The 19,358-nt window shown below is 37.6% G+C and overlaps 1 non-coding gene across 1 annotated transcript; it reads right to left on the bottom strand.

The window, feature by feature from the left end:
• Nucleotides 1-10,808: 10,808 nt before the first annotated feature.
• LOC130953907 (small nucleolar RNA R71) lies at nucleotides 10,809-10,916 on the bottom strand. The gene has a single exon (XR_009076067.1). It is a non-coding gene; the product is annotated as a small nucleolar RNA R71 (small nucleolar RNA).
• Nucleotides 10,917-19,358: the final 8,442 nt, after the last annotated feature.

Raw genomic sequence — 19,358 nt, 5'->3', positions numbered from 1 at the left:
TTCTCTAAAGTGTTGTGCTTTAGTTTCTCTTAGTCTCTTCTTCAGAGTCCTTTCAGATTCAGGATTAGCTTCAACAAGAATGTCCTTATCCTTGCTCCTGCTCATATGAAAAAGAAGAGAACAAGAAATAATAGGGATCCTCTTTGTCATAGTACAGAGAGTCCTTTATGTGAGTAGAAGAGAAGAAGAATAAGAATGAGGAAAGAAAGAGAAAAATTCGAACTCAGAGAGAGGGAGAGGGTTCGAATTTTTTATGAGTGGAGGAGAAGTGTTAGTAAATAAATAAAATAAATAGAAGGAGAAAACGGGGGAGAGAGAATTCAAAAATTAGTTAAAAGAAAGGAAAAATATTTTTGTTTTTATTTTAATTTAGAATTCGAAATTATTAAAAGAAATAACATAAAATTGAAAACAATTAGTTAATTAAAAAGAGTTTTGAAAAAGAGGGAGGTGATTTTCGAAAATTAGAGAGAGAAATAATTAGGTGGTTTTGAAAAAGATAAGAAATAGTAAACTTTTAAAATCAAATAAAAAAAAGATCAAGTAGTTAATTGAAAAAGATTTGAAAATCAATTTTGAAAAGATAAGAAGTTAGAAAAAGATTTTGAAATCATATTTTGAAAAGATATGATTGAAAGAAATTTGTTTGAAAAAGATATGATTGAAAAGATATGATTGAACTTTATTTTGAAAAAGATTTGAAAGATAAATTAAAAAGATTTGATTTTTCAAATTAAAGTTGATGACTTGACTAACAAGAAACTAAAAGATATGATTCTAGAATTTAAAGATTGAATTTTTCTTGATAGGAAAGTCACAAACTTGAAATTTTTGAATAAAAAAATTAAATGTTAGTATTAATTTCGAAAATATAAGATAAAATTAAGAAAAAGATTTTGAAAAATTAATTTTTAAAATTTTTGAAAAAAATTAAGAAGAAAAATGAAAAAGATTTGATTTTTGAAAAAGATTTGAAAAGATAAATTTTTTTTTGAAATTGAAATTTTGCTTGACTAAAAAAAAGATATGATTTTGAAAATCTTTGACTAATTCAATGCAAAATTTCGAAAATTTTGAGTAAAATAAGGAAAAGTTAATTTTTTGATTTTTGAATTTTAATGAGGAAAGAGAAAAATAACTAAATGACTCAAGACATAAAAATTTTAGATCAAAACAAAGAATGCGTGCAAGAACACTTTGAATGCAAAGATGAATACCAAAAACACTTTGAAGATCATGATGACCATCAAAAACATATTTTTGAAAAATTTTTAGAAAAAGAAAGACATGCAAGACACCAAACTTAGAAATTTTTAATATTTAGACACTAAGAATTCAAAAATGCATATGGAAAACAAGAAAAGACACAAAATAATAAAATTAAAAGATCAAACAAGAAGACTTACCAAGAACAACTTGAAAATCATGAAGAACACCATGCATGAGTTTTCAAAAAAAAGTTTTTAGAAAAATTAAAAATATGCAATTGACACCAAACTTAAAATTTGACTCTAGACTCAAACAAGAAACATAAAATATTTTTGGTTTTTATGATTTTACTAATTTTTTTGTATTTTTTTTTTTGAAAATTAATTTGGAAAAAGAAAAATAAGAAATTCAAAAATTTTTAATAAGAATTCCAGGAATTGTGCCAGGTTAGTCTAAAGCTTGATGGCCAGCCAAGCTTCAGCATATCAATATGAAATTCTAGAATTCATTCTTAAAAAATCCGAAGGATTTTTTGAAAGCTAAAAGAAAAAATATTATTTATTTATTTATTTATTTGAAAGATTTTTTAAAATAAAATGAAAAGAAAATTACCTAATCTAAGCAACAAGATGAACCGTTAGTTGTTCAAACTCGAACAATCTCCGGCAACGGCGCCAAAAACTTGGTACACGAAATCGTGATTCACACTTTTCACAACTCCGTGCAGCTGACCAGCAAGTGCACTGGGTCGTCCAAGTAATACCTTACGTGAGTAAGGGTCAATCCCACGGAGATTGTCGGATTGAAGCAAGCTATGGTCATCTTGTTAATCTCAGTCAGGTGGATTCAAATGGTTATGAGGTTTTGATAATTAAAAGAGAAATAAAAAATAAAATAGGATAGAGATATTTATGTAATTCATTGGTAGGAAATTCAGATAAGCGTATGGAGATGCGTTATTTCTTCTGAATCTCTGCTCTTCTACTGTCTTCATTCAATCATTCATACTCCTTTCCATGGCAAGCTATATGTTGGGGATCACCGTTGTCAATGGCTACCTCCCGTCCTCTCAGTGAAAATGGTCCTCTACGGTTTCTGTACGGCTAATCAACTGTCGGATTTCTCGTCTCGGATGAAAAATACCAGGCACAGCTACCGCATGGCTAATCAGCTATCGGTTCTCGATCGTGTCGGAATAAGATCCAATGATCCTTTTGCGCACTGTCACTACGCCCCACAGTCGCGAGTTTGAAGCTCGTCACAGTCATCCCTTCCCAGATCTTACTCGGAATACCACAGACAAGGTTTAAACTTTCCGTATCTCAGGAATGCTACCAATTGATTTTAGCCTCTATCATGAAGATTCTAATCTCAGATTCAGATGCTCTGTTGTTAGGAGAGACGATGTGAATCATTGAAGAGAGATCCAAGAGATATGCATTCAAGCTTGTTTTTATGTAGAACGGAAGTGTTTGTCAGGCATGCATTCATAAGTGAGAATGGTGATGAGTGTCACTTGATCATCACATTCATCTTGTTCTTGTGTGCGAATGAATATCTTAGAATAAGAATAAGCTTGAATTGAATATAAGAATAATAGTACTTTGCATTAATACTCGAGGAATAGCAGAGCTCCACACCTTAATCTATGAGGTGTAGAAACTCCACCGTTGAAAATACATAAGTGATAATGGTGTTCATTGGTTTCGGCCCCAGAGGGGGAACCAGAATAACCAAGACATCTAATACAATGAGAAAATGTCCTATTTATACAAAACTAGTTACTAGGGTTTACAAAGATAAGTAAATGATGCAGAAATCCACTTTCGGGCCCACTTGGTGTGTGCTTGGGCTGAGCATTGAGACTTTCATGTGTAGAAACTTTTCTTGGAGTTAAACACCAGCTTTGGTGCCAGTTTTGGGCGTTTAACTCCAGCTTGTAACTCAGTTCTGGCGTTTAACGCCAGAATAGGGCAGGAAGTTGGCGTTTAAACACCAGTTTGCATCGTCAAAACTCGGGCAAAGTATGGACTATTATATATTGCTAGAAAGCTCAGGATGTCTAATTTCAAAGGCAATTGAGATCGCTCCAATTGGGTTTCTATAGCTCTAGAAAATTTATTTCGAGTGCAAGGAGGTCAGAATCTAACAGCATCTGTAGTCCTTTTCAGCCTCTGAATTAGATTTTTGCTCAGGTCTCTCAATTTCAGCAAAAAAATTACCTGAAATCATAGAAATATACACAAACTCATAGTAAAGTCCAGAAATGTGATTTTTGCATAAAAACTAATAATTATATACTAAAAACTAACTAAATCATACTAAAAACTACCTAAAAACAATGCCAAAAAGCGTATAAATTATCCGCTCATCAATACTTCTCTGTTTCATTTCATTCTCTCTTATGTTTAGTGCTTGCATGGGGACAAGCAATGTTTAAGTTTGGTGTTGTGATGACAAGTCATCTTATGCTAGCTTTTCAAGTATTTTTCACTTGTTTCATTACGTTTTGTGCACTTTCTTGAGTCATAAGTAAGCCATTTGGGTAGAAATTAATGCATACCTAGATTCATCCAATTATGATGAATATGATGTAATTTCATGAGAATTATGATATAATTACTTGTGTATTAAGAATGATAAGAATTCTCATGACTTTAGCAAGGCTTTGATGCATGTATTGGTTGACGATAGGTGAAGGAAAGCATGGAAGAAGGTTCAAGACCGAGTATACAAAATTGGAGAAGAAGCAACGTTGGTGGCCAAGTTGGACCACCAATGTTGACTCAAACTTGGAAAAGAAACAGAGCACTCCTTTGTAAACAATGCTGATGCTCACGTTTGAGGTAGCGTTGGACATCCAACGTTACCCCCAACGTGGTGATGAAAAGTTTCAATTTTGAAGCCAAATGATTTTTAAGTGATGCGTACGCGTCCACGACGCGTACGCGTGAAAAAGCAAAATTTGTTATCCGCGCGAAAGCGTGCGTCACGCGCACGCGTGGAATGGCAAAATGACCATCCACGCGTATGCGTGGATCACACATGCGCGTCAAAAATAGAACGTTGGAGGTCCAACGTTAACTCAAACATAGCCTCCAGCGTCCGCGATGCTCGGCCCAGAATTGAGATTTGAAAAATATGCATCAATGCACGCGAAAGCGCAAAGCACGCGTGGATGGGAAAAAACATTAATGCACGCGAAAGCGTGAAGCATGCGTACGCGTGAAAACGCCAACGTTGGAGGGAACGTTTGGGGTCCAACGCTGAGGCCAACGTCTCCTGAAGCTATAAAATGAAAATCTTGCATCCACGCGAACGCGTGACCCATGCGTACGCGTGGATAAGCAATTTTGATCAGAAGGCGCGGACGCGTAAAGCACGCGTACGCATGGATTCTCTGACATTGGCCTTCCAACGTTGAATCAAACGCCAATGACAGCAAGCCTTTCTGGTTTTTGCTGATCTGATTCAAAGTGGCGTTTGAGTCAACGTTGACCCTCAAACGTTGACACAAACTTGAAGCATCAGTATTCAAATTTTGCACAGATCTCTTCTCAACAAAACGACAACCAATTGGAACGATACTCAACCCAATTCCATCAAGGCCAAAATCCCAATTTAAGGCTTGAAGATCAAAAATAGAAAGTGTATAAATAGGAGTTAGTTTAATTTGTAGGGGGCTTCGGCGGATTGGGAGCCTAATTTTTCATTTTGAGTTTCATTGAGAGCTCTGTACCTGAGATTGGATCGGAGTCTGGCTCTCTATCTTTCATTTTACTTTCCTCTGCAACCTTTACTTTTCTGTGTTTAAATTTGGATCGAGATTGAAGGAATTCTATTTCAAATCTTGATCTGAAATCTCTTTGTTCTTCTTCTGCATAATCTTAGTGAATTGACAATTGAATTTGAATTTTCTTTACTGCTTTCATCTTCTTTTCTACTACAAATTGCTCTCTGTTGGATCAAGGAAGGAATTGAGATCTAGACCTATTTTCTAGTCTCATTGATCCCTTGAGATCTTTACTTGTTTTTTTAGATTTTGCAATTAAGCTGAGTTTCATTTCTGTTTTGCTTCTTCAAGCAATTTTTCTTTTCTGATTAAGATCTGTTGCATCCCATTTCATAGTCTAGTTCTCTGTTTGATTGCTCTTTAAATTTTCTTGCTTAATTTTGAACCCCAACTCCCCAAACTCCCTTTAATCTTTCAGCAATTTAAGTTTCACAGCAATTTAGATTCAATAGTTTACATTTCTTGCACTTTAAGTTTCAGCCATTTACATTTCTTGTAATCTAAGTTTCAGTCATTTACATTACTTGCACTTTAAGATTCAGCTCTTTTATTTTCTCTGCTCTTTAATTTACTATCAATTTTCCCTCTCCCATTCATTTTCATGCTATTTAGCTTCTGTTAATCACAATTCACTCAAATAATCAACTGTTTGCTTAACTAAATTCATCACCTGACTAAAATTGCTCAATCTATCAATCCCTGTGGGATCGACCTCACTCTTGTGAGTAATTACTACTTGATGTGACCCGGTACACTTGCCAGTGAGTTTTGTGTTGGAATCCAATTCCAACCCATCAGTTCACCCAGTTAAAGTGTTTATGGCATGAATGTATCCGGTAGTAATACTGGAAAATAGAGTGCTTAGGGTCACGACCAAGACTCAAAAAGTTATGTTCAAGAATAAAAAAGAACTTAACTAGGAGAGTCAATAATATCATCTGGATTCTAAGTTCCTAAGGATATCAACATCTCTGAGTTTCAATGGATAGTGAGATGCCAATACTATTTAGAAGCAAAACGCTATTAAGTCCCGCTCATCTGATTTTAACTAAGCTTTATTTGAAACTTAGAAACTTATTGTATCTTAATTTTCTTTTTATCCTATTGTGTTTTTAGTTGCTTGGGGACAAGCCACAGTTTAAGTTTGGTGTTGTAATGAGCAGGTATTTTATATGTTTTTTGGCATTATTTTCATATAATTTTTAGTAGTTTTTATTTAGTTTTTATTAAGTTTTTATAGGTTTTAGTGTTAAATTCACATTTTTGGATTTTACTATGAGTTTTTGTGTTTTTAGACAATTTCATGTATTTTCTGGCTAAAATTGAGGAGCTGGAGCAGAAGCCTGATTCAGAGACAGAGAAAGCATTGTAAAAGCTATCCGGATCTGACCTGCCTGCATTCGGAAGAGCTTTTCTAGAGCTACATAAGTCTAAATGGAGTGCTCTCAACGGATATAGAAAGTGGATATCCAGAGCTTTCCATCAATATACAATAGTCCATACTTTGCTTCGGATTAGAAGGACCAAAATTGGCATCCAACACCAACTACCTACCCTCTTCCAAGCGTCCAACGCCCAATGAGCAGAGACCAATGTACAAACGCCTAGAGAGGACCCCCTAGCTGGTGTTCCACACCCAAGGAGCCTCATAGCACGTGGATCTCATCAAGGCTCAGCCCAAACACTCACCAAGTGGGCTCCAGAAGTTGATTTTAGCACTAAATAGATTGTTTTACCCTTACTAGTCATCTGTTTAGTATTTAAGGGATTTAATTTATGTAATTTAAAGCTTATCGAACACATTCGCATATTATACACATTTTTACTTCAGTATGAGTTTCTAAACCTCCTAGGTTTAGGGGAGGAGCCCTACTGAGTCCTATGAATCAATAAAAGTATTATTGTTTCTTCTTCGATCAGTATTTGATTTATCTCTAAGATGTATATCCGATCTTTATCATGTTGAATAGGATGATCTGACAAATTAGCTCTGTTCATCACATTAAGACGAACGTACTTGACAAACACCCGCGTCTACTTGGATTCGTGTGAATACTTGGCAGGAAAGCACGAGCCAACAGCTATTTTTATTTATCTCTCACACGGTTAATCCACGACTTCGTTGAGACTTCTCAAGACACCAGTCCACCGATTTTTAGGGAGATTAGGGTCTCTGATGAGCGGGTAATTTGTACGCTTTTTGGCATTATTTTTAGTATGTTTCTAGTAGGATTTAGTTAGTTTTTAGTATATTTTTATTAGTTTTTAGTTAAAATTCACTTTTCTGGACTTTACTATGAGTTTGTGTATTTTTTGTGATTTCAGGTATTTTCTGGCTGAAATTGAGGGACCTGAGCAAAAATCTGATTCAAAGACTGAAAAGGACTGCAGATGCTGTTGGATTCTGACCTCCCTGCACTCGAAGTAGATTTTCTGGAGCTACAGAAGCCCAATTGGCGCGCTCTCAACGGCGTTGAAACGTAGACATCCTGGGCTTTCCAACAATATATGATAGTCCATACATTGCCCAAGATTTGATGGCCCAAACCGGCGTTCAAAGTCACCTTCAGATTTCCCAGCGTTAAACGCCGGAACTGGCACCAAAGTGGGAGTTAAACGCCCAAACTGGCACAAAAGCTGGCGTTTAACTCCAAGAAGAGTCTCTACACGAAAATGCTTCAATGCTCAGCCCAAGCACACACCAAGTGGGCCCGGAAGTGGATTTTTATGTCATTTGCTCATCTTTGTAAACCTTAAGCTACTAGTTCCCTATAAATAGGACATTTTACTATTGTATTTTCATCTGGAGATCTTTGAATCTTTTGATCACTGGGGGCTGGCCTCACGGCCATGCCTAGACCTTGTTCTTATGTATTTTCAACGGTGGAGTTTCTACACACCATAGATTAAGGTGTGGAGCTCTGCTGTACCTCGAGTATTAATGCAATTACTATTGTTCTTCTATTCAATTCAGCTTGTTCTTGTTCCAAGATATTACTTGTTCTTCAACTTGATGAATGTGATGATCCGTGACACTCATCATCATTCTCACCTATGAACGTGTGACTGACAACCACCTCCGTTCTACCTTAGATTGAGTGAATATCTCTTGGATTCCTGATACACGATGCATGGTTGATCGCCTGACAACCGAGCGCTCGCCTGACAAACGAGCCAGCCATTCCGTGAGATCAGAGTCTTCGTGGTATAGGCAAGAACTGATGGCGGCATTCAAGAGAATCCAGAAGGTCTAACCTTGTCTGTGGTATTCTGAGTAGGATTCAATGATTGAATGACTGTGACGTGCTTCAAACTCCTGAGGGCAGGGCGTTAGTGACAGACGCAAAAGAATCACTGGATTCTATTCCGGCCTGATTGAGAACCGACAGATGGATAGCCGTGCCGTGACAGGGTGCGTTGAACATTTCCATTGAGAGGATGGGAGGTAGCCACTGACAACGGTGAAACCCTTGCATAAGCTTGCCATGGAAAGGAGTAAGAAGGATTGGATGAAGACAGTAGGAAAGCAGAGAGACGGAAGGGACAAAGCATCTTCATACGCTTATCTGAAGCTCTCACCAATGATATGCATAAGTATCTCTAACTTTATCTTTATGTTTCATTCATATATCACCCATACCCATTTGAGTCTGCCTGACTAAGATTTACAAGGTGACCAAAGCTTGCTTCATACCAACAATCTCCGTGGGATCGACCCTTACTCGCGTAAGGTTTATTACTTGGACGACCCAGTGCACTTGCTGGTTAGTTGTGCAAAGTTGTGTTTATGCCATGGTATTGAGCACCAAGTTTTTGGGGCCATTACTAGGGATTATTTGAGTTGTGAAAAGTAGTGATCACAATTTCGCACACCAAGTTTTTGGCGCCGTTGCCGGGGATTGTTTCGTGTATGGACAACTGACGGTTCATCTTGTTGCTTAGATTAGGTAATTTTTTTTTCAGAATTTCTTTAAAAATGAATTCTAGAGTTTCGTGATGATCTGTTGAAATCTGGCTGGCTGAGAAGCCATGTCTAATCTTATTGGACCGAGGTTTCAACTGATCATCACAAGAGCTTGTTGATCTCTATCAATCTTGCTATTGGAGCAATGATCTGCTAAGGCTTGGCTGGCCATTGGCCATGTCTAGTGTTTTGGACCGAAGCTTTCTTTGAAAGCTTGGCTGGCTGTGAAGCCATGTCTAATTCCTGGACCGGAGTCTTAGACTAGCATTGCAATGATTCCTGGAATCCAAAGTAAGAATTCTGAAACCTTTATTTTCTATTTCCACATAATTTTCGAAAAATCCAAAAAATTTTCAAAATCATAAAAACCAAAAATATTTTATGTTTCTTGTTTGAGTCTAGTGTCTAATTTTAAGTTTGGTGTCTTGCATGCATTGTTTATTTGATCTTGGTTCTATTTTCAAGTCAATAGTACAGGGAACTGAAGATTCAGAACATGCAGCAGAGGAATTACACAAAAAAAGCTGGGCGTTCAAAACGCCTAGTGAAGAAGGACAGACCGGCGTTTAAACGCCAGCCAGGGTGCCTGGCTGGGCGTTTAACGCCCAAAAAGGTAGTGCATTGGGCGTTAAACGCCAGAATGTGCACCATTCTGGGCGTTTAACGCCAGGATGGCACAAGAGGGAAGATTCTGTTTTTAATTCAGATTTTTTTTCAAGTTTTCAAAGTTTTTCAAAATCAAATCTTTTTCAAATCATATCTTTTCAATCAAATCTTTTTCAAAATCAATTTCTTTCCTTTTTCAAAAATACTTGCTATCAATTAATGATTTGATTCAACATTTCAAGTATGTTGCCTTTTCTGTTGAGAGAGGTTTAATGTTTGAATCATATCTTTTCTTGTTAGGCAAGTCATTAATTTTTAAAATCAAATCTTTTTAAATTGTTTTTCAAATCATAACTTTTAAATCACATCTTTTTCAAAAATAGTCTTCAATCATATCTTTTTCAAAATCTTTTTCAAAAATCACTTGATTTCTTTCCCACTTTTAGTTTTCGAAAATTATCAATCAATTTTTCAAAATGTTTTCAAAATCTTTCACTTAATTTTCGAAAATTTCTTCCTCTCTTCTCACATCCTTCTATTTATGGAGTACCTCTCCTTCTCAATGCACAATTCGAACTCTATCTGATTAAGTTCGAATTCTTCTACCTCTTCCTTCTAATTTTATTTCTTCTCTGACACCTCAAGGAATCTCTATACTGTGACATAGAGGATTCCACATTTTCTTGTTCTCTTCTCTTTCATATGAGCAGGAACAAAGACAAAGGCATTCTTGTTGAAGCTTACCCTGAACCTGAGAGGACCTTGAAGCGAAAGCTAAGAGAAGCTAAGGCACAACTCTCTGTAGAGGACCTAACAGAAATCTTCAAAGAAGAAGAACCCATGGCAGCCGAAAACAACAACAATGCAAGGAAGGTGCTGGGTGACTTTACTGCACCTACTCCCGACTTCTATGGGAGAAGCATCTCTATCCCTGCCATTGGAGCAAACAACTTTGAGCTTAAGCCTCAATTAGTTTCTCTAATGCAACAGAATTGCAAGTTCCATGGACTTCCATTGGAAGATCCTCATCAGTTCTTAGCTGAATTCTTGCAAATCTGTGACACTGTCAAGACTAATGGGGTTGAACCTGAGGTCTACAGACTTATGCTATTCCCTTTTACTGTAAGAGACAGAGCTAGGACATGGTTGGACTCACAACCTAAAGAAAGCCTGGACTCATGGAAAAAGCTAGTCAATGCCTTCTTGGCAAAGTTCTTTCCACCTCAAAAATTGAGTAAGCTTAGAGTGGAAGTCCAAACCTTCAGACAGAAGGATGGAGAATCCCTCTATGAAGCTTGGGAAAGATACAAACAATTGATCAGAAAATGTCCTTCTGACATGCTTTCTGAATGGAGCATCATAGGTATTTTCTATGATGGTCTCTCTGAACTATCCAAGATGTCTTTGGATAGCTCTGCTGGAGGATCTCTTCATCTAAAGAAGATGCCTACAGAAGCTCAAGAACTAATTGAAATGGTTGCAAATAACCAATTCATGTACACTTCTGAAAGGAATCCTGTGAACAATGGGACAAATCAGAAGAAAGGAGTTCTTGAGATTGATACTCTGAATGCCATTCTGGCTCAGAACAAGATATTGACTCAACAAGTCAATTTGATTTCTCAAAGTCTGTCTGGAATGCAAAATGCACCAAGCAGTATTAAGGATGCTTCATCTGAAGAAGAAGCTTATGATCTTGAGAACCCTTCAATGGAAGAGGTGAATTACATGGGAGAACCCTATGGAAACACCTAATAATTCTTCATGGAGAAATCATCCAAATCTCTCATGGAAGGATCAACAGAGACCTCAACAAGGTTTCAACAACAATAATGGTGGAAGAAACAGGTTTAGCAATGGCAAGCCTTTTCCATCATCTTCTCAGCAACAGACAGAGAATTCTAAGCAGAACCACTCTGACTTAGCAACCATGGTCTCTGATCTAATCAAAACCACTCAAAGTTTCATGACTGAAACAAGGTCCTCCATTAGGAATTTGGAGGCACAAGTGGGACAGCTGAGCAAGAAAGTTACTGAACTCCCTCCTAGTACTCTCCCAAGCAATACAGAAGAAAATCCAAAAGGAGAGTGCAAGGCCATCAACATGGCCGAATTTGGAGAGGAAGGAGAGACAGTGAACGCCACTGAGGAAGACCTCAATGGACGTCCACTGGCCTCCACTGAGTTCCCCAATGAGGAACCATGGGAATCTGTGGCTTAAAATGAGACCATAGAGATTCCATTGGACTTGCTTCTGCCTTTCATGAGCTCTGATGAGTATTCCTCCTCTGAAGAGGATGAGTATGTCACTGAAGAGCAAGTTGCTAAATACCTTGGAGCAATCATGAAGCTAAATGACAAGTTATTTGGAAATGAGACTTGGGAGGATGAACCCCTTTTGCTCACCAAAGAATTGGATGACTTGTCTAGGCAGAAATTACCTCAAAAGAGGCAGGACCCTGGGAAGTTCTCCATACCTTGTACCATAGGCACCATGAGCTTCAAGAAGGCTCTGTGTGACTTAGGGTCAAGTGTAAACCTCATGCCTCTCTCTGTAATGGAGAAGCTAGGGATCTTTGAGGTGCAAGCTGCAAGAATCTCACTAGAGATGGCAGACAATTCAAGAAAACAAGCTTATGGACTTGTAGAGGATGTTTTGGTGAAGATTGAAGACCATTACATCCCTGCTGATTTCATAGTCCTAGAGACTGGGAAGTGCATGGATGAATCTATCATCCTTGGCAGACCCTTCCTAGCCACAGCAAAGGCTGTGATTGATGTTGATGGAGGTGAACTGATCATTCAAGTGAATGAAGAATCCTTTGTGTTTAAGGCTCAAGGATATCCCTCTGTCACCATGGAGAGGAAGCATGAAGAGCTTCTCTCAAATCAGAGTCAAACAGAGCCCCCACAGTCAAACTCTAAGTTTGGTGTTGGAAGGCCACAACCAAACTCTAAGTTTGGTGTTGAACCCCCACATTCAAACTCTAAGTTTGGTGTTGGGAGGTTCTAACATTGCTCTGAGCATTTGTGAGGCTCCATGAGAGCCCTCTGTCAAGCTACTGACATTAAAGAAGCGCTTGTTGGGAGGCAACCCAATGTCATATTTTATCTATTTTCCTTTGTTATTTTATGTTTTCTGTAGGTTGATGATCATGAGAAGTCACAAAATCAATTGAAAAAGCAAAAACAGAATGAAAAACAGGAAGAAAAACAGCACACCCTGGAGGAAGAACCTACTGGCGTTTAAACGCCAGTAAGGCTAGCAGATGGGCGTTTAACGCCCAGTCTGGCACCATTCTGGGCGTTTAACGCCAGAAAGGGGCACCAGATTGGCGTTAAACGCCAGGAAAGGGCAAGAACCTGGCGTTAAACGCCAGAAATGGGCACCAGCCCGGCGTTTAACGCCAGAATTGGCTCAAAACGCGTTTTTGCATGCCATTTGGTGCAGGGATGACTTTTCCTTGACACCACAGGATCTGTGGACCCCACAGGATCCCCACTAACCCCACCACTCTCTCTTCTTCTTCACCCATTCACCAATCACCTCAATACCTCTTCCCCAAAAACTCTTCATCTATCAAATCCCATCTTTCTCTTCACCACTCACATCCATCCTTCATAAAACCCCACCTACCCCACCATTCAAATTCAAACCACTTTCCCTCCCAAACCCACCCATAATGGCCGAACCCTACCCCTCCCTTCACCCCTATATAAACCCATCTTCACTCCTTCATTTTCACACACCCTAAACACTACTTCTTCCCCCTTTTGGCCGAACCACACAACCTCCTCCATCTCTTCCATTTTCTTCTTCTTCTCCTCTATTCTTTCTTCTTTTGCTCGAGGACGAGCAAACCTTTTAAGTTTGGTGTGGTAAAAGCGTTGCTTTTCGTTTTTCCATAACCATTTATGGCATCCAAGGCCGGAGAAACCTCTAGAAAGAGGAAAGGGAAGGCAAAAGCTTCCACCTCCGAGTCATGGAAGATGGAGAGATTTATCTCAAGGGTGCATCAAGACCACTTCTATGAAGTTGTGGCCTTGAAGAAGGTGATCCCCGAGGTCCTCAAAAAGAGTGAATATCCGGAGATCCGACATGAGATTCGAAGAAGAGGTTGGGAAGTTCTCACCAACCCCATTCAACAAGTCGGAATCTTAATGGTTCAAGAGTTCTATGCCAATGCATGGATCACCAAGAGCCATGATCAAAGTGTGAACCCGAACCCAAAGAATTGGCTTACAATGGTTCGGGGGAAATACTTAGATTTTAGTCCGAAAAATGTGAGGTTGGTATTCAACTTGCCCATGATGCAAGGAGATGAACATCCTTATACAAGAAGGGTCAACTTTGATCAAAGGTTGGACCAAGTCCTCACTGACATTTGTGAAGAGGGCGCCCAATGGAAGAGAGATTCAAGAGGAAAGCCGGTTCAACTAAGAAGGCATGACCTCAAGCCCGTGGCTAGAGGATGGTTGGAGTTTATCCAACGCTCAATCATTCCCACTAGCAACCGTCCGAAGTTACTCTAGACCGGGCCATCATGATTCATAGCATCATGATTGGAGAAGAAGTAGAAGTTCATGAGGTTATAGCCCAAGAACTCTATAAGGTGGCGGACAAGTCCTCTACCTTGGCAAGGTTAGCCTTTCCTCATCTCATTTGTCACCTCTGTTATTCAGTAGGAGTTGACATAGAAGGAGACATCCTCATTGATGAGGACAAGCCCATCACTAAGAAAAGGATGGAGCAAACAAGAGACCCCTCTCATCATGAGATCCCTGAGATGCCTCAAGGGATGCACTTTCCTCCACAAGACTATTGGGAGCAAATTAACACCTCCCTAGGAGAATTGAGTTCCAACATGGGACAACTAAGGGTGGAGCACCAAGAACATTCCATCCTCCTCCATGAAATTAGAGAAGATCAAAGAATCATGAGAGAGGAGCAACAAAGACAAGGAAGAGACATTGAGGAGCTCAAGCACTCCATAAGACCTTCAAGAGGAAGAACAAGCCGCCATCACTAAGGTGGACCCGTTCTTTAATCTCCTTGTTCTTTATTTTCTTGTTTTTCGAAATTTTCATGCTTATGTTTGTTTATGTTTGTGTCTTATGATCATTAGTGTCTTAGTGTCTATGCCTTAAAGTTATGAATGTCCTATGAATCCATCACCTTTCTTAAATAAACAATGTTCTTAATTGAAAAGGAGAAGAATTGCATGAATTTTGAATTTTATAACAGATTAATTATTTTGATATGGTGGCAACACTTTTGCTTTCTGAATGTATGCTTAAACAGTGCATATGTCTTTTGAATTTGTGGTTCATGAATGTTGGCTCTTGAAAGAATGATGAAAAAGGAGACATGTTACTGAGGATCTGAAAAATCATAAAAATGATTCTTGAAGCAAGAAAAAGCAGTGAATACAAAAAAAAGGGGGGAGAAGCGAAAAAAAAAACAGAAAAAAAAACGAAAAAAAAGGGAGAAAGAGAAAAAGAGAAAAAAAAGAAAGAAAAAGAAAGAAATAAAGTTGTGATCCAAGGCAAAAAGAGTGTGCTTAAGAACCCTGGACACCTCTAATTGGGGACTCTAGCAAAGCTGAGTCACAATCTGAAAAGGTTCACCCAATTATGTGTCTGTGGCATGTATGTATCTGGTGGTAATACTGGAAGACAGAGTGCTTTGGGCCACGGCCAAGACTCATAAAGTAGCTGTGTTCAAGAATCATCATACTTAACTAGGAGAATCAATAACACTATCTGGATTCTGAGTTCCTAAAGAAGCTAATCATTCTGAATTTCAAAGGATAAAGTGAGATGCCAAAACTATTCAGAGGCAAAAAGCTAAAAGCCCCGCTCATCTAATTAATACTGATCTTCATAGATGTTTTTGGAATTCATTGCATATTCTCTTCTTTTTATCTTATTTGATTTTCAGTTGCTTGGGGACAAGCAACAATTTAAGTTTGGTGTTGTGATGAGCGGGTAATTTGTACGCTTTTTGGCATTGTTTTTAGTATGTTTCTAGTAGGATTTAGTTAGTTTTTAGTATATTTTTATTAGTTTTTAGTTAAAATTCACTTTTCTGGACTTTACTATGAGTTTGTGTGTTTTTCTGTGATTTCAGGTATTTTCTGGCTGAAATTGAGGGACCTGAGCAAAAATCTGATTCAGAGACTGAAAAGGACTGCAGATGCTGTTGGATTCTGACCTCCCTACACTCGAAGTGGATTTTCTGGAGCTACAGAAGCCCAATTGGCGCGCTCTCAACGGCGTTGGAAAGTAGACATCCTGGGCTTTCCAACAATAAATGATAGTCCATACTTTGCCCAAAATTTGATGGCCCAAACCGGCGTTCAAAGTCACCTTCAGATTTCCCAGCGTTAAACGCCGGAACTGGCACCAAAGTGGGAGTTAAACGCCCAAACTGGCACAAAAGCTGGCGTTTAACTCCAAGAAGAGTCTCTACATGAAAATGCTTCAATGCTCAGCCCAAGCACACACCAAGTGGGCCCGGAAGTGGATTTTTATGTCATTTACTCATCTTTGTAAACCTTAAGCTACTAGTTCCCTATAAATAGGACCTTTTACTATTGTATTTTCATCTGGAGATCTTTGAATCTTTTGATCACTGGGGGCTGGCCTCACGGCCATGCCTAGACCTTGTTCTTATGTATTTTCAACGGTGGAGTTTCTACACACCATAGATTAAGGTGTGGAGCTCTGCTGTACCTCGAGTATTAATGCAATTACTATTGTTCTTCTATTCAATTCAGCTTGTTCTTGTTCCAAGATATTACTTGTTCTTCAACTTGATGAATGTGATGATCCGTGACACTCATCATCATTCTCACCTATGAACGTGTGACTGACAACCACCTCCGTTCTACCTTAGATTGAGTGAATATCTCTTGGATTCCTGATACACGATGCATGGTTGATCGCCTGACAACCGAGCGCTCGCCTGACAAACGAGCCAGCCATTCCGTGAGATCAGAGTCTTCGTGGTATAGGCAAGAACTGATGGCGGCATTCAAGAGAATCCGGAAGGTCTAACCTTGTCTGTGGTATTCTGAGTAGGATTCAATGATTGAATGACTGTGACGTGCTTCAAACTCCTGAGGGCGGGGCGTTAGTGACAGACGCAAAAGAATCACTGGATTCTATTCCGGCCTGATTGAGAACCAACAGATGGATAGCCGTGCCGTGACAGGGTGCGTTGAACATTTCCACTGAGAGGATGGGAGGTAGCCACTGACAACGGTGAAACCTTGCATAAGCTTGCCATGGAAAGGAGTAAGAAGGATTGGATGAAGACAGTAGGAAAGCAGAGAGACGGAAGGGACAAAGCATCTTCATACGCTTATCTGAAGCTCTCACCAATGATATACATAAGTATCTCTAACTTTATCTTTATGTTTCATTCATATATCACCCATACCCATTTGAGTCTGCCTGACTAAGATTTACAAGGTGACCATAGCTTGCTTCATACCAACAATCTCCGTGGGATCGACCCTTACTCGCGTAAGGTTTATTACTTGGACGACCCAGTGCACTTGCTGGTTAGTTGTGCAAAGTTGTGTTTATGCCATGGTATTGAGCACCAAGTTTTTGGAGCCATTACTAGGGATTATTTGAGTTGTGAAAAGTAGTGATCACAATTTCGCACACCAGTCTCCGTGGTATAGGCTAGAATCTAAAGAAGAAGCATTCTCTGATCCGGAAGATTTTACCTTGTCTGTGGCATTTTGAGTAGGATCGCCAAGAGAATGAACTGCTAAAGTTTCACCCTCCGTCAGATTAAATGATCACGGGCAATGGCGTTCATTCTGTAGTAGAGGAGATCAATGACCACGGGTAATGGCTTAGATCACATACAGCCTGCCATAGAAGAAGATCATTCACAAGCAAAGAATACAGTAGTACCAGAGTTAATTCAGAAAGATAGAGCAACTCCAACTCTCAACTTTATTCCTATCAGTATTTTCTACCCCTTTTGCTTTCATAGTTTCATGATCATCATAGTTCAACCAACTCCTTCTGATTCTGCCTGACTAAGACCTGCAAGATAACCATAGCTTGCTTCAAACCACAATCCTGGTGGGATCGACCCTGACTCGCTCAGGTATTACTTGGATGACCCAATGCACTTGCTGGTACTGCCATACGGAAGCGTACAGTTTGCATACGCGCACCAAGTTTTTGGCGCCGTTGCCGGGGATTGTTGAGTTTGGACAAACTAAAGGATTGTCTTGCTCCCTAGATTAAGTACTTTATTTCTTGATTTTTTTCAATTGTGCTTTTTATTTTTATTTGTCTCTTTAATTTTTTCAAAAAATTTAAAAAGCTTTTCAAAAAAAAATTCTTTTCTTTGTTTGATCATGGTTTTTTATTTGAGTTCTTTAATTTTTGTTTTTCTTCTTTTTCAATTTTCGAAAAATCAAAAACCTTTTCCAAAAATATTTTTATTTTCTTTGTTTAATTTTTGTTCTTAGTTTGAGTCTTTTGTTTTGTTCTTGCATTTTTTGTTTTTTTTCAAGTCCTATTTTCTAAAAATTTTTAAAAAATAGTTTCTTTGGTTAAAACTTGTATCAAATCTTTAAAGTTTGGTGTCTTCTTGTTTATTTTCTTTTAATTTTCGAAAATTGTGTCTTGGTTTTCTAAAAATTTTAAGTTTGGTGTTCTTTTTATGTTCTTGTGTTCTTTGAGTTTTTAAATTTTGTTCTTTGTGTTCTTGTTTGTCTTCAAAGTGTTCTTGAATTTTATTTGTGTTTTGATCTTAAAATTTTTAAGTTTAGTGTTCCCTTGTGTTTCCCTCTAAATTTTCGAAAATTGGGTGCACTAAATCTAAAAATTTTAAGTTTTGTGTCTTTTACTTATTTTTCTCTCTCCTCATAAATTCAAAAAAATAAAAAATATCTTTTCTATCTTATTCTAACAATAATTTTTGAAAATCTCTTTAAAAATTCAGATTTTGATTTTAAATTTGTATCTTATCATATCTTAGTTGTCAAGTTTTCAAAAATCAAATCTTTTAAAAAAATAAAAATCATATCTTTTTTCATAAATCTTATCTTTTTCAAAATTTAAAAATCTTATCTTATCTTTTTCAAATTTCAATTTTAAAATTAAATTTTTTCAAAATCAAATTTCAAAATCTTATCTTTTTAAAATATTTTTCAAATCTTTTAAATTTCTTATCTTATCTTTTTCTAATTTCAAATCTTTTCTTATCTTATCTTTTATTTTATTTTAATTTCAAATCTTTTTTTAATTAATATCTTATCTTCTCTCTCTTTTTTTCAAAACTACCTAACTAACTCTTCTCTTCCTTAATTTTCTAAAAATATCTCCTTCTCTCTCTTCTTTTTTAAAACTACCTAACTAACTCTCTTCTCTCTCCATTTTCGAAAACTTCTTCTCCTTGTCTCTCCTCTGTTTTCGAAAATTTAACAATTAAAATTCAATTCTTTTTAAATTAATTTAACTTAATTTTCAAAAATCAATTAAATAAATAAAATAAAAACAAAAGTATTTTGATTCTTATTTGCTTTTTCTATTTATACTTCTTCTCTTCTCTATCTATATCATTCGAATTCTTCTTCTTCCCTTTCTTCTACCTACATTTCTTTATCTTCTTTCCTTTCTTCTTCACATCTCACTCTAAGGAGGAGCTTCTTGCCTATTGGCATAGAGAGTCTTCTTCTTTTCTTTCTTTTTCTTTTCTTCTTGTTTATGACCAGGAACAGGGATAAAGAACCCCTCTTGACTCCTAATTCT

This window comes from Arachis stenosperma, chromosome 9 (assembly GCF_014773155.1).
Source record: "Arachis stenosperma cultivar V10309 chromosome 9, arast.V10309.gnm1.PFL2, whole genome shotgun sequence".
Taxonomy (NCBI): Eukaryota; Viridiplantae; Streptophyta; class Magnoliopsida; order Fabales; family Fabaceae; genus Arachis; species Arachis stenosperma.
The sequence above is the reverse complement of the archived record's forward strand: the minus strand, read 5'-3'. Positions and strand labels throughout refer to the sequence as shown.